This window comes from Podarcis filfolensis, assembly GCF_964270895.1.
Source record: "Podarcis filfolensis genome assembly, chromosome: 13".
NCBI lineage: Eukaryota > Metazoa > Chordata > Lepidosauria > Squamata > Lacertidae > Podarcis > Podarcis filfolensis.
In genome coordinates, this window is record NC_139615.1 from 9,887,641 (window position 1) to 9,901,891 (window position 14,251).

At 43.8% G+C, this 14,251-nt stretch overlaps 1 long non-coding RNA gene across 1 annotated transcript; it reads left to right on the forward strand.

Annotated features, from left to right (window-relative positions):
- The first annotated feature begins 1,866 nt into the window (after positions 1-1,866).
- Positions 1,867-12,108, forward strand: LOC310747212. Its single transcript, XR_014540903.1, has 3 exons — positions 1,867-2,178; positions 11,208-11,435; positions 12,075-12,108. It is a non-coding gene; the product is annotated as an uncharacterized lncRNA (long non-coding RNA).
- Positions 12,109-14,251: the final 2,143 nt, after the last annotated feature.

Sequence of the window (14,251 nt, forward strand, 5' to 3'; positions counted from 1 at the left end):
AAAGTCTCTTATCAATTTCTTCATGGAATCTGCAAACTCATCTTGAAGACAAAAAAAGAATACCAGAAACAAAAAACAATGTGAAATGGTTCAGGGCTCTACATTCTTTATCTCTAACCCACAAGGCAGCTGAGGAATAGAAGGAGAAGTTTAAAACAGTCATTTCCCTTTTTAAAAAAAAAAATAGTTTTAAGAAAGAAAAGTAGCAGAGATATGCAACAATATTTGGAGGAAAACACACTGGATATTACTAATAGGACAAACCTTTTATTTCTGAATTATACTTCTAACCAGTTTGAAAGAGAGGCGGCAGCGAATATCTCAAGTAAGCCAAATGGCTTCAGAGAATACAGATGTGTTGCTTGTAAAGTTGATTCTAAAGTCTATTTCTGTTATAATTTTCAATTACTATCCAAGAATGGCATCATTAAAACAATATCAAATTGTAATACTAATACTAAGCACTCAAATACTGAATCATATAATTTAGGTGCCCCCCCACATGCTAGATGATTTCCTTTATTTCTGCATTCCAAAATCTTATTAATTTCTATTATATTCCAGTCAAAATAATAATCCCTTATACAACAACTGCAATATTAATAACTTCTATTCATGTTGACACATTAAATGATTCATAGAACTACAAATGTGGCACTCAAACTACATTCTTGTTCTTCCTGTCTGTGGCAGTTATTCTGTCCGTGGTGTTTCTTCCAATCCTTGTAAAATGTTGTGTCTGTTGTGACGGAAAAGTTGGTTCCCCAAGTATTTCTTTTTACTTTTTTTCTCCTGCCAGCAAATGGTTAAAGAGCGGCAGCCTCTGATTGGCCTTGTTTCCAGGAGGGAGAGTTTAAAAGGAGCGGATTTCGAGGGAGATAGAGTTAGACTGTGGTTAAGAGGGGAGCTGAGTTGAGGTAGTTGAGGTGGGAGGTTGGGAGGTAGGTAGGGAGATAGGATAGGAGTCAGGCTGAAATATAAAGATTGCGGAGGAGGGAGAGTTGGTTCTGGAATAAAACATCCACTCTGAGTGTACAGTGAAGGACTGAGGGTATTGTCCTACAGGAGTAATAGGACTAATTCTTCCTGGGAGAGTGAGGGTGAGACAGGAGAAGTAGGATCTGAAAGAGATGAGTCTACTTAGGTCTCAAACTAATCTGGAGGGGAGAGACTCTTCTGAGGAAAGAAGAGACTCCCAAATCCCAGTGAAGGAAGTGGGGAGGTGGTGAGCCCTTAAGACTTTTACTGAAAGCACCTCAGGAGCTGCATTTTTGAAAGGGGCGCGTAACTGAAGGAAAGTACCACCTTAGAAAGGAACCGAACTATAAAGCCGAAACCTCTGAAAGCGAATTGAAGTGAACTAGCGTATTCTTATTGAAGTAACCTATGTTTCTCCACTTTTATTATACTACGTTGTTTTTAAAAATAAATCTTTATTGTTTATTTAAAGAACAGCTGCTTGAGACTCCAGCTTCTTGGTTATCCCCTCACAAAGATCGTCCACAGGATAAGCTGGGATAGTTAGGTTTTGTTTTTAAGCCTTCCGGTCAAAGGTTGTTCAGTGTGTTGGGGGCAAAATATTAAAGTGAAGCAGGCACATTGTCAGGGAACTGGGGGCTGAGAAAGGGGAAACGCTGGGGAAATATAGAGAGCAGCCTCCGATAATGAGCAGCTGCACCTCATCAGAGAGGGAAGATGAGGAGGGGCTATCAGGAAGCAATGAATCAGGGAGGGAGAAACAACTTCTGGGGCTTCGCTCTTTACGTAAGGGAGGAAGGAAAGGGGGAGGCTTCAGGAAGTTGTTATGCTGAAGGGAGGGGGCAGTTTCGGCAACTGACACCAACTGAGAAGGGCATGCTTTTAAGAGCTCCGGATTGTAAATAGTATAATGGACTTAATAAATCTTGTAAAGCTGGCTGGAGTCCCGGGCTCTTATCTCTTCTAGCACCCACTAATCATCTTGACAGCTTGCCGAAACTCATATGCCGGGTGCTAGCAAGAAAGGACAGATAACAGCGATGGAAGAGGCAGCAAGGAAAGAATTTGCTGAGTTGAAGCAATGTCATTTGCAATTGGAAGAGCACGCGCAGGAGCTGCGAATTAGTCTGGAGGAGAGTCGTTCGCAAAATAAGGAACCAAGGGGTGACCTGCTGGGAAGGAAAATGCGTTCATTGGTTGGTAGGTTCGATGGGGACCCTCAGGAATATTTGAGCTTTAAGACTGAAATAAAATATGCATTGGAGCTCCAGGGGAGTGAATTTTCTAACAATCAGTAGAGAGTGGCATTTGTAATCAGTCATCTATCTGGGATGGCTAGGGAATGGGTGAGGCCCCTAATTGCCACCGGTAACAATGCACTCCGGTACTTGGGGAAGTTTTATGAGGCGATGGATGCCATGTTTACAAATGAGAGCCAAGTTGATATGACTCAGCAGCAACTACTTTTTTTGAGGCAAGGGAAACTGACTGTCCGCAGTTACTGGTCTCAATTTGCCATGCTGGTCCACAAACTGGGCTGGGATTTGAGTTCTTAACCAGTGCAGGCCCTTTTTAAGGCAGGGCTAAATTCAGACGTGAAAGATGAGCTTTCAAGAGGCCCCTGGCCCAAAGATATGGACTCGTTAACCAAGGCTGCCTTAGCTGTTAGACAGGAAGCCCGTTTGCTGGAGAGGCGGGAGAACAGAGGGGAGGGTTTCCATGGCAATCGCATTCCTGAGATGCTGGCAGGGGCTACTCAAGGTCGGAGTCAGCCAGAGCCCATGGAAATCGACTCAGCCCACGCATGGGAGCATTCAAAAGTCCAGCCACAGGGCAAAAAGGAGGGAAAGGACTGGCAGGCTGCCAAGAAGTGTTTTCTGTGCCAGAAACCAGGCAACTTTGCCAGAGTGTGTCCTGAACGTAGTAACTGGCAGGGAATGGTGGGGGCCACTCCACAGGGAGAAGAAGTGCCCCAGATGCAGGGAAACGGGAAAGCCTGGCTGGTGGGAAACTGGGGCAGCAACCAGGCAGGAGCAGCAGCGAAGAGCCCCGACCAGGCCACCCCAAAGCAGGCATAGTGGTTAGGGTGCTGCAGGAGCTCCCAAATGGCCACACAATGGAGGTCCACGCCTTAGTGGATTCGGGGACCAGTGCTAACTTCTTCAGCAGGGACTTTGCTGCACAGCACCAGCTGCATCTCCTGCCCCTTGATTTTCCTCTGCAAGTTACCACGATTGATGGAAGGGAACTTTTGGGAGGGGAAGTCATGCATCAGACTCCTCCCATGTGAATGCGGATTTCCACGCACTCCGAGACCATCGCTTTTCACGTAGCCACCTTGGCTGGGCCACCCATTATTCTGGGAATGAGTTGGTTGGCCTTGCATGACCCGGTGGTTTCTTGGCACCAGCGATCCCTGTCTTTCGGGTCGACTCACTGTTTGGAGAACTGCCTGGGAGGAGGAGAACCTTGGGAAAAGAAGGCACAGGTGGCGACAATGTGCCTGGGGAAGAAAGGCGAAATCCCTCCACAATACAGGGACTTGGAGGAGGTGTTCAGTGAGAGAGAGGCCGACACGTTACCACCTCACCGGCCATATGATTGCCAGATTAACTTGGTCCTGGGGGCCAAGCTACCGGTGGGTAAGCTGTACTCGATGTCCGACCAAGAGATACAGGAGTTGAAGGAGTTTATTGACAAAAACTTAAAAAGGGGGTTCATCAGGGAGTCCAAGGCAGTGGGTGGCAGCCCTGTATTTTTTGTGGACAAGAAGGCAACGAAAGAAAAGAGACTTGTAGTTTACTTTAGAATTTTGAACTCCTTGATGGAACCCCTGGCCTTCCCCATGCCAAGAATCGACAACGTTTTGGCAAGAGTGCGGAAAGGGAAAAATTTTACTAAGCTAGACCTCGGGGGGCGCACAATCTCATTAGGGTGCGAGAGGGAGATGAATGGAAAACCACCATGTTTACCCCCCTTGGGGCATTTGAATATCTCGTTATGCCCTTCAGCTTACAAAGCGGAAGCCCATGCTTTCAGGCGTTCATGCACCACGTGCTGGGACCGCTACTGCACTGTAACTGCGTTTGTTTTTTGGATGACATTCTGGTATACTCCGAGAATGAAAAGCAGCATGTGGAGGACTGCGTGAGGTTCTGGGGAAGCTAAAGGAGCATCGCCTGTGGGTAAAGCTGGAAAAGTGCCAGTTCCACACAAGGGAGGTTGAGTTCCTGGGCTACCGGCTGTCGGATAAGGGTCTAGCAATGGATCCTGAGAAGGTGAAAGCCGTGGTGGAATGGAAAAGCCCCAAGACCAGGAAGGATGTTCTGTGGTTCCTGGGGTTCAGCAACTTCTACAGGAAGTTCATCAAGAACTTTGCACGTTTGACGGCGCCCATAACTGACTGCCTTAGTGGGAAGAAGAAGTGGACTGAGGCGGCGCAAGAGGGATTTGAGAAACTGAAGAAAGTTTTTGCCTCGGAGGAGCAGTTATTGCACGTCAACCCTGACCTGCCGCTGCGAGTGGAAACTGATGCGTCAGACCGGGCCATCAGAGCAGTCCTGATGCAGCAAGATGGTAGGGGGGATTGGAGACAGTGCGCCTTTTTCTCCAGGAAACTGAAAAAGTCGGAGCTAAACTACAGTATTTACGACAAAGAATTGCTTGCTATTTTTGCAGCTTTTAAACAGTGGAGACACTTCCTGATTGGTGCGAAACTTCAGATACAGGTGTGCACGGTTCAGAAGAACCTGGAGTACTGGCGGACGGCGCATTTGTTGTGCCAAAGGCAAATATGCTGGGCGGAGTTTTTTGCCAACTTCAACTTTAGGATTCAGTACGTTCCAGGAGTGCAGAACGTGAGGGCGGATGCGCTATCACGCAAACCAGAGTACTGGGTGGAAGAGGGACCTCCTGTAGCCAGGCTCATGTTCCCGGAGAACAGGTGGAGTTGTGGGGGGTCACTGGTGGAGGACAATGAACTGGTGCAACTGATCAGAAACGATGCTTTTGCTCAGCGGAAGCTGAACAAACTTAAGGAAAACGGGGGAGGTGAGGGAGGTTTTGAGGAGAAGGGGGGCTTTTGTTCTATCGGGGGGCACTGTATGTCCCAGGTGAATCCCTAAGGGCCAAGATCCTCAAGCAGCTCTACGACAACCCCACTGCGGGACATTTTGGGCAATATAAGACCATGTTGTTGGTTACAAGGGACTTTTGGTGGCCCAAGGTGAGGGAGGACGTGCAGGAATATGTGAGAGGTTGTGACACCTGTCAGAGGGTCAAAGGGGAGAGGGCTGCTCCGGCAGGGTTACTAGAACCTTTGCCCACACCAGGGAAGCCATGGGAAGTGGTGTCTGTAGAATTTATGACTGACCTACCTGTGTCCAGAGGTAAAACATCAGTCATGGTAGTGGTGGATCTACTAACCAAGATGTGTCACTTTGTGGCGTGTTCCCATGCAGTGATGGCGGAGGAGACAGCCAAGCTGTTCGTAGAGCATGTGTTTCGGTTGCATGGGAATCCTTCTAAGGTAATTTCTGACTGGGGGACGCAGTTCACCTCACGATTTTGGCGCAAGCTCAGGGGTTTGCTGCAAGTAGAAGTGAGCTTCACAACAGCAAGGCACCCCGAAACCAACAGGCAAGCGGAGAGAGCAAATGCCATTTTGCAACAGTATTTGCGGTGTTATGTCAGTCAGAGACAGAATGACTGGGTGGACAAATTAGCACTAGCAGAATTTGCGTACAACAACGCCGAGAATGTGTCCACAGGGATGACTCCATTCTTTGCCAATCACGGGTGTCACCCCAGGGCCTTTCCGGGGAGGGGAGAAGAGTCATCGAGTGTGCCGGCCGCTGAACAGTTTGCGGAAGAGATGGAGGCCATTCAGCAACAGCTTCAGTTGAACTTGGAGAGGGCCAAAGAGGTGTACAAGAGGGAAGCAGACAGGCATCGAAGACCAGGGGAGGTCATCCGGGTGGGGAATAGGGTGTGGTTGTCCAGACAGGGGTTGCCCTGGAGGGGTGGGTGCAAAAAGCTAAAGCCCAGGAGAGTGGGTCCCTTTGAGGTCATCCAACAGGTCAATCCCGTGGCGTTTAAGTTAATGCTGCCGGACAGTATGAGGATTCATCCTGTCTTCCACAGGTCACTGCTGTCGCCCTATCGGGAAGGCAGCAACCATCAGGGTAGGGGGAAGGAAAGAATAAGGATTACACTTAGAGTTCCTCACTTGAAACTTTATAAATTACCTAATATACCAACACAAATAGAAATCATAAGACTGTAGCCGTTATATAAGAGATTATTATATGTGCATGGAATGCAATGGAAATTATTAATATAGTGGAACACAGAATTAATGAAGAAGAATGAAGCCATCAAATCTAGCATGCATGGGGGCCAGTTTAATTAAATCATATCGTTTGACATTTGAATAATTGACATTCATAAATGCATTAATTAGATAAAATTGCTATTGTTATAATGAGGTCGCAATGGGAACAATATTGAAAAATCAATAAAAATATGTATTTAAAAAATAATAATAGTAATATTTTGGGATTTCCCCTACTGCTGATGCGCCACAGAATCCAAAAACACTGCACAACTGATTCTCTCCCCTATCATTACTCAAATTACAATAATCAATCCACCTGACTGAACCTCCAAAGGCTGGAGTGGAAAAAAAGAATCAACTAGCAAGCCTGAAATGATTATAAGCTCCTCAGTGCTCCATAAACAACTAGACAGGGCTCTATTACTTATCACTTATCAGTTTCCCTTTTTCATATCAAACCACTGCATCTTGTTTGGTATCCAAGGCATTCTGTTGTGACAGTGTTCAAGCTAACAATAAGGCGGATACATGTCCCTTAAAGCACCAAATTGACAGAGTCAGCTGCCACCCAATTTGTCTTGTTCAGGTCAGGTGGAGGAGAGCAATAATACTGTCGAGAGAAGCAGGGGAGTCCATGCAGACAAGGGAATTAGCCATCAGGATGTTCCTCCTGCTGCTTCTGCTGCTCCCCAATATAGTGTCCCAAGGACAAAGTGCTCAATGCACAACAAATAATCCTGTTCATGTTCCACACGAGTGGTATGAGCCAGGTGACCTGGTCATTGGTGCAATGGCATCTCATATCTGTTACATACACCCCAAATTATCCTTCAAGAAGCACCCTTCCCAGGACTTCATTGATGCCCCAATGTAAGTAACTGTTAATTAATATTATTATAATTATTCCTTATATGCTATATCTGACAGAAAATAACTTTGATTGATTGCTATAGAACTTTATTTTTTAAATGTGTGGAGAGATTTTATTAGAAATCTGTACATAAAGGCTATGTGCATATTGTCGATGAACAATAAGCTTTTTTGAGTCTAATTGTGTAAAGAGAGATAGAAAAGAGAGTAGGAGAAAGAGAAAAGAGATGGCATAAAAAAAAATAGGAAAAGTATATAGCAAAGTAGTATGGTACTGAAGTTTTTGATGATACCTAAATTTTCAAGGTGGCAAATACAAACACGGGATGCTTAAGAGATGAAGAAATATGCAACAGCTTTTAAAATTACACAGTATTCTTTGATTGCCCAAATAAATAAATAAACTTTGCTGGCTTTATCCTCTCTTTATATGCAGGCAGGTGAATCTCGCCTATCTAGATTCTGTGCACTGTTTAATTTTCCCATCAAACAAAATCTCACTTCATTTGCAGGGTGTTGACAAAGTTCTACCAGCAAATCCTGGCCTTGGTGTTTGCTGTTGATGAGATCAATGAGAATTCCAGGATGTTGCGCAATGTCTCTCTCGGCTTCCACATCTATGATAGCTATTATGATTCTAAGATGACCTACAGAAACACTCTGGACCTGCTCTTTAAATCACGTCACTTTGTTCCCAACTACAGGTGTGGCATCCAGAAAAATGTCATAGGAGTCATTGGGGGATTCAGCTCTGATACCTCCTGGTGCATGGCAAACGTCTTAGGTCTTTTCAAGATTCCACAGGTAGAATATGGATTTGAAAAACAGAGATGTCATGCTTTCCTTGCATTAGGAATCTACTGATTCATATATCTGGAGTGGAAAAATGGACAAAGTAAAAGGGCCATAATATGCATATCCAAAAATGTGTGTAAGAAGGACAATTTCTGTCGAATAGATGTAATAGAAGATTTCTGTAAAGCTGCCAGATTTGTAAAGGAGACACCTAGACTGGTTCATATACATCAATCCTGAATGCACTGCCCTGGCTGCCTGTGAGCTACTGAATATATGATATTGACATTGGCTTCATAGGCAAAAATAGCTGAGAACACATTAACTAAAAATGTTCCTCCCCTTAAAAATCATGATAGTGCTTTCCCAATGTATGATGTCAATCAACATTGTTCACTTTCAGAGGCTAATTGAAAACACTGTTTTCTTCTTATTGTTCTGGCATTTCTCACTTCAGAGCGTTATAGAGTGGTGTCAGCATTGTGCTATTCTGCCTCCAGAACAAATTAAGTACTTAACCCGAGGTACAACTGTACAATCTAATGGAGCTCTTCAGGATTTCCCAGGAAAACTTCCTGAGAGAGTACTTAGTATACAGAGAATCAACGGCTCCCTATAAATATCACAAAGGTTACAGAGCAAAAGTACATAATCAACAATTTCTATCACTCCACTTCCACCTTGGAGTTTTGCTTAATCATCCACTTAATAAATAAACATGAGCCATGATAAATGCTCCCCTACTCTTGGTTACAGTCAAAATGTACAAGACTGAAGCTGTGATGATGCCATAATATTAATAATAAATATCAATAGATAGAGAATCAACCTCTCTCTTAAACCGCTATAAAGGTTACAGAGCAAAAGTACATGATCCACCTCCACTTTGGACTTTTGTTGAGTCTTCCATTTAGTATATTAACAGGAGCTATGATGAATGCTCCTCTCTACTTGGAGACAATCAGTGTGTAACGGTATAAAGCTGGGATGATGCCATAATAATAACAATAAATATCTGTAGAAACCATGAGCAAGATTATATCTGTTTTTCTATGTAATTTGGTACATTTGGGATATATATTCAGTTTGTGTGTGTGTGTGTGTGTGTGTGTGTGTGTGTTTATATACAAATATTTTGGGACATCATGATTTCTTGTTTCCACTTGGAAACGTTTGGCTTTTGCTTTTTCCAGATTTCATATGGTTCATTTGAACCAGCCATAAATTATGGAACAAAGTTCCCTTCCTTTTACCGCATGGTCCCCAATGAAGACCTTCAGTATCAGGGAATTATCCGGTTACTTCTGCATTTCAGGTGGAAATGGGTTGGGCTCATCACTCCAGCTAATGAAGCTGGAGAACGTTTCTTACAGACAATTGAGCCAATGCTTTTCAAGAATGGAATCTGTTCAGCATTCACAGAAAGCGTTAAAACCAGTATACATTATAATGGTAACTTACTAGAATGGGTGGACATAAAGATTTTATCACCAGCATTCACAACCAGCAAAGCTAATGCAATTCTTCTATATGGAGAAAGTAGATCTAGCATATGGTTGTCAACTGCTTTAAGCACAATGGAGTTTACTCAGTTACTATTTCCTCAAAAGAAGTCACGTGAAGGAAAAGTATGGATTACAGCTACCCAAATTGATTTCATATTATATAGCCTTCAAAAATTTACTGTTAATATACGAATGCTCCATGGTGCTATCTCCTTTGCAATTCACTCCAAGGAGATTCACAACTTTAAAGACTTTCTTCGGAGTATACGTCCTCATTGGACAGAGGCAGATGGTTTTATCCAAGATTTCTGGGAAGATGCATTCAGTTGTTCACTTTCAAATTCCACTCTCTCAAAAACTGTGTGTACTGGAGAAGAGATGCTGGAGAGCCTTCCTGCACCATATTTTGAAATGAGCATGACTGGCCCCAGCTACAGTATTTATAATGCTGTCTGTGCTTTGGCACATGCCTTAAATAGCATGCACTTGGCTGGAACCATCCGCAACAGAAGAGATGCTAAGGGAAAACTCTCTCCTCAGTATGCAGATCCTTGGCAGGTATTGTTCTCTCTTATAAAGCATTCACTGCATTGGTACATTATGTGAGTAGGTATTTACTTATCAGTAAAGAAATAAAAGAATAAAACTTAAGAAATTAAAAAATAAACCTTTAGTATTTATATCAAAGATGGGAATTAGAATATTTCCTATAATGATACTAAAAAGACTTTAGATGACACAGGCTTTCACAAGCAACAGACTACCAAAAACTACATGTAACTGAAGCTGTGCCATCCACCTTCTCCATATTATAAAACCCTCCATTTTCCATCCACATTCCTCCCCAGTTCTCTCTGTCTCTCTTACCTGTCCAGTTCCCCAGTGGTGTAAGGTTGGGGGCCTGGGGCCCATGGCCCCGGGAACATTATTCTGAGGGAGCACAACCAGGATCCCAACCCCAGGCACTGGCTTTTGCAGGGATCCTCATATCCAAGAGAAAAAAGAAGAGCAGCCCATCAGGGAGCTGCCTTTACCTGGGCACATCCTGGAAGGCCTTCTCCCCAACTCCTCATCTTTCCCTGTATGCCCACCACCAGGGAGGTTCTGCAGCCTCACTGGTACGTCCCCAGAAGAGGCTAGCAACTGTGTGATCACTGTCTCTAGACACTTTTCTGCCTTTAAGTCTGGATTTCAGTCTGGCGCATCCTCTTCCTGCTCCGTTAACCCTGTTGCCTCTTCTGTTTCTGACACCTCTTCCTCCCAGTCTGCTCCCTCTTCTCCCACTGACCACTCCTTGTCATGCCACCACCAATCCCCTGGCTCTGAGCTTCCTTTCCTTGGGGTGTCCCTTTGGGGTTCCCCAGCAGCTGCTTCCTTCCACTCCTCTGCATCCAACATCCAACCATGGTCAAATCCACTCTATAAACTATGCAAAGGTCCAGTCCGAGGTTCTCAGGTTGCTTTCCTATCCTTTGAGGACATAAACTCCCATCTCTTCTCTTACATGACTTCTCAATTTCCTTCCCTTTCTTGGATACAGACAAAGGCTGGGGTCAAGCAAGCAGGTCTATGGTCTCTTCTCTCCATAATATCTTTATGCAAGTATGTTGAATGTTGAATTGGCACTGATTCAAGATTTCCTACTCCTCCTGTATGGGCAACTAAAATATGGATGCTCTTTGTTGTGAACTGAGGTGTTTAACTTCAATGCTCTTTCCACTTAGCTCCACTCATTCCTGCAGAGAATCTCATTCAACAACAGTGCTGGAGATGAAATTACATTAAATGAATATGGAGAGTTAGCAGCTGGCTTTGATATTACCAACTTGGTCACTTTCCCAAATAATTCCTATGTCAGAATCAAAGTGGGCAGCTTGGATCCTCAGGCCCCTCCAGGGAAAGAGCTCACCATTAATGAAGGCAGAATCAAATGGCACAGACGCTTCACTAAGGTATGGAAATAATGGCACAGTCCCTGAAAACCCAGAATTTGCGGTTATCCACAAAATGGGATGTAACAAAAGCACTTCAAACATTATTAATTTTGAAATTCACTAGCACCTCAAACCACTTCAGACTAGTGATGAGTTAGAATCGAGGAGTTCTCCCAGACCTCTTGCTTCAAACGGAATGCAACTCCTCCCAGAACAGGTCAGGCGGAGGAACCCAAAGCATTTCTCTCTGAGACAGGATGTGGCCGAACAGGAAAGCGCAACCCAAAAGTCATGGAATGATTTCCTAGTCCTAGTTGCTTGTAATGAACCTGCAGGTAGGAGCAGAACCACTATAATGGCTTACCTTTAATTCCTTGTGCCACCACAAAGGAACAGCATGTGAACTCCTTGAAGCAAATGCCATTAAGTGGTGACTCCATCAAAAGGCCAAGCCAGGGGTGAAATCACACCGAATTCTTACACAGCTGTAAGGTTGGATGGTCCAGGCATCTTCTTAAGTTTGTGCCACTTGTGTAGCTACGGATCATTTCACACTATTAGTACTCCTATTTACTATTAAATCACCTGATAGTGGATATTTGATAAATTCCTCAAAACAATATCATAATATTAAACTCTTCCTATCTCTTTGCATAGGTGCCACCGCTTTCTCTATGTAATGCCAACTGCCATCCAGGTTATGGGAAGAAAAAGAAGGAGGGGGAGAAGTTTTGCTGCTATGATTGTGATCCATGTCCAGAAGGAATGGTTTCAAAAGAGAAAGGTTAGAGATGACATCTTAAGATAATGCAGAACCTCTGGGCTTCTGGCAATTTTGTTGACATTAAACTGCTGCAGGAGAAAAGGCTTAAATTAACAGATGTGTTTTTCTCATTGTTTATAGATAACATCAATATATTTTAATCTTTAAACATCTTGAAGATTTCTTTTTTAGTGGAAGCTAATATATTTTACCTCCAACTTCTACAAAATTGGGGTGGAATAGAAGTGGTGTTTTCTCCTCTAAGAATCAGGTTGTTTGACAATAGGGTGAAACTATTATCAAACTCGCTTTTCTGAGATCCAAAGATTTCAGCTGTAATGCATTTCTCATTTTGTTGTACTGTTTATGTGGCTCTAAGAAAAAGCAGGGAGACAATAAAGAAAAAAAGATGTTACCCATGTAGAAAATTCCAGTATTGATACACAAGTTTTATTTTTGATACACCTATTATAAAAGCATTTGGACTTGAAGCTCGTATACATTCTGACGTAGAAAACACTATGCTAAATGGACTAGTGATGAGGGAATTCTTAAGAATACTTTTGGTTACTTCAAATTGTCACACATTGTTTTTGTATTTTCAGACATGGAAACATGTGTCAGTTGCCCAGCAGATCAGTATCCAAACAACGGCCAGGATCTTTGCATTCCTAAGATTCCAAACTTCCTAGCCTTTGATGAAACCTTGGCCATTGTTTCAACTTCCTCTGTGCTTCTATTCTCTCTGATCACAATTTTGGTGCTTGGCATCTTCATTAAGCATCGCGATACAGCCATAGTCAAAGCCAACAACCGAAGCCTCACCTATGGTCTTCTTATCTCCCTCCTCTTGTGTTTCCTCTCTTCTTTGTTGTTTATCGGAAAACCTAATATGGCGACTTGCCTTCTCCGACAAACTGCTTTTGGCATTGTCTTTTCTGTGGCTCTCTCCAGCATCTTAGCCAAAACCATATTGGTGGTTTTGGCATTCATGGCTACCAAACCAGGATCCAATATGAGGAAATGGGTTGGCAAAGAACTGGCTTATTCCATTGTCTTTTCTTGCTCCATTGTTCAAGTAGGAATTTGTGTCCTCTGGCTGGCAACCTCTCCCCCATTCCCAGATGTGGACATGCACTCAATGCCTGAAGAAATCATATTTCTATGTAATGAAGGGTCAGTCTCCATGTTCTATTGTGTTTTGGGCTACATGGGCTTCCTGGCCACTATCAGCTTCACGGTGGCCTTCCTAGCCAGGAAGTTGCCTGACACTTTTAATGAAGCCAAATTCATCACCTTCAGCATGCTGGTCTTCTGCAGTGTTTGGCTCTCCTTCATTCCAACCTACCTAAGCACCAGAGGAAAATACATGGTGGCTGTGGAGATCTTCTCCATCTTTGCTTCTGGTGCTGGGTTACTGGCTTGCATTTTTTCCCCTAAATGCTACATTATTGTGGTGAGGCCTGACCTGAACAACAAAGAGCAGCTAACACAAAGAAAGGTATAAATGACAGTGGAATTTGTGGTTCTGTTGGGTCTTAGAATACATGGACTTGCTAGCTGGTATCACTTTGCAGGTCCCTACTCTGGATATGTATAGAGTTTGCTTCTTAACTTGCCAAAGATGTTCCAAAGGCAACGGGTACAGATTTTTCCTCAGGTTCTACTCCCTAAACCTTTTTCACAAATGACTAATGCTGTATAGCAGTGGAGGTTTAAGTTCAAAGTTTCCTTATCCTAGATGGACTCCCTTCCTTGGTTTATGAGACCCATCTGCCCCTCATTTCCCTCTACAGCTCCTGCAGTAGCCACCTTTTTGAGCACTGGGCCCACTTTTGCTCTCATCTGCTATATCCTGTCTTTGCATGCAGAGAAATTCCCCAATTCACTGAAGATTTGAGGCCCATTGGCTGCCCTCACCTGGTATGTCCCACAGAGGAACTTACGATCTTCAAACAAAAAACATCTTGGAGGTCCCAGGCCACAGAGAGGTTAGGCTGGCCTCAACCAGAGCCAGGACTTTTTTGGCTGTGGCTCCAGTCTGCCACAAGAGATTAGGGCCCTGCGGGAC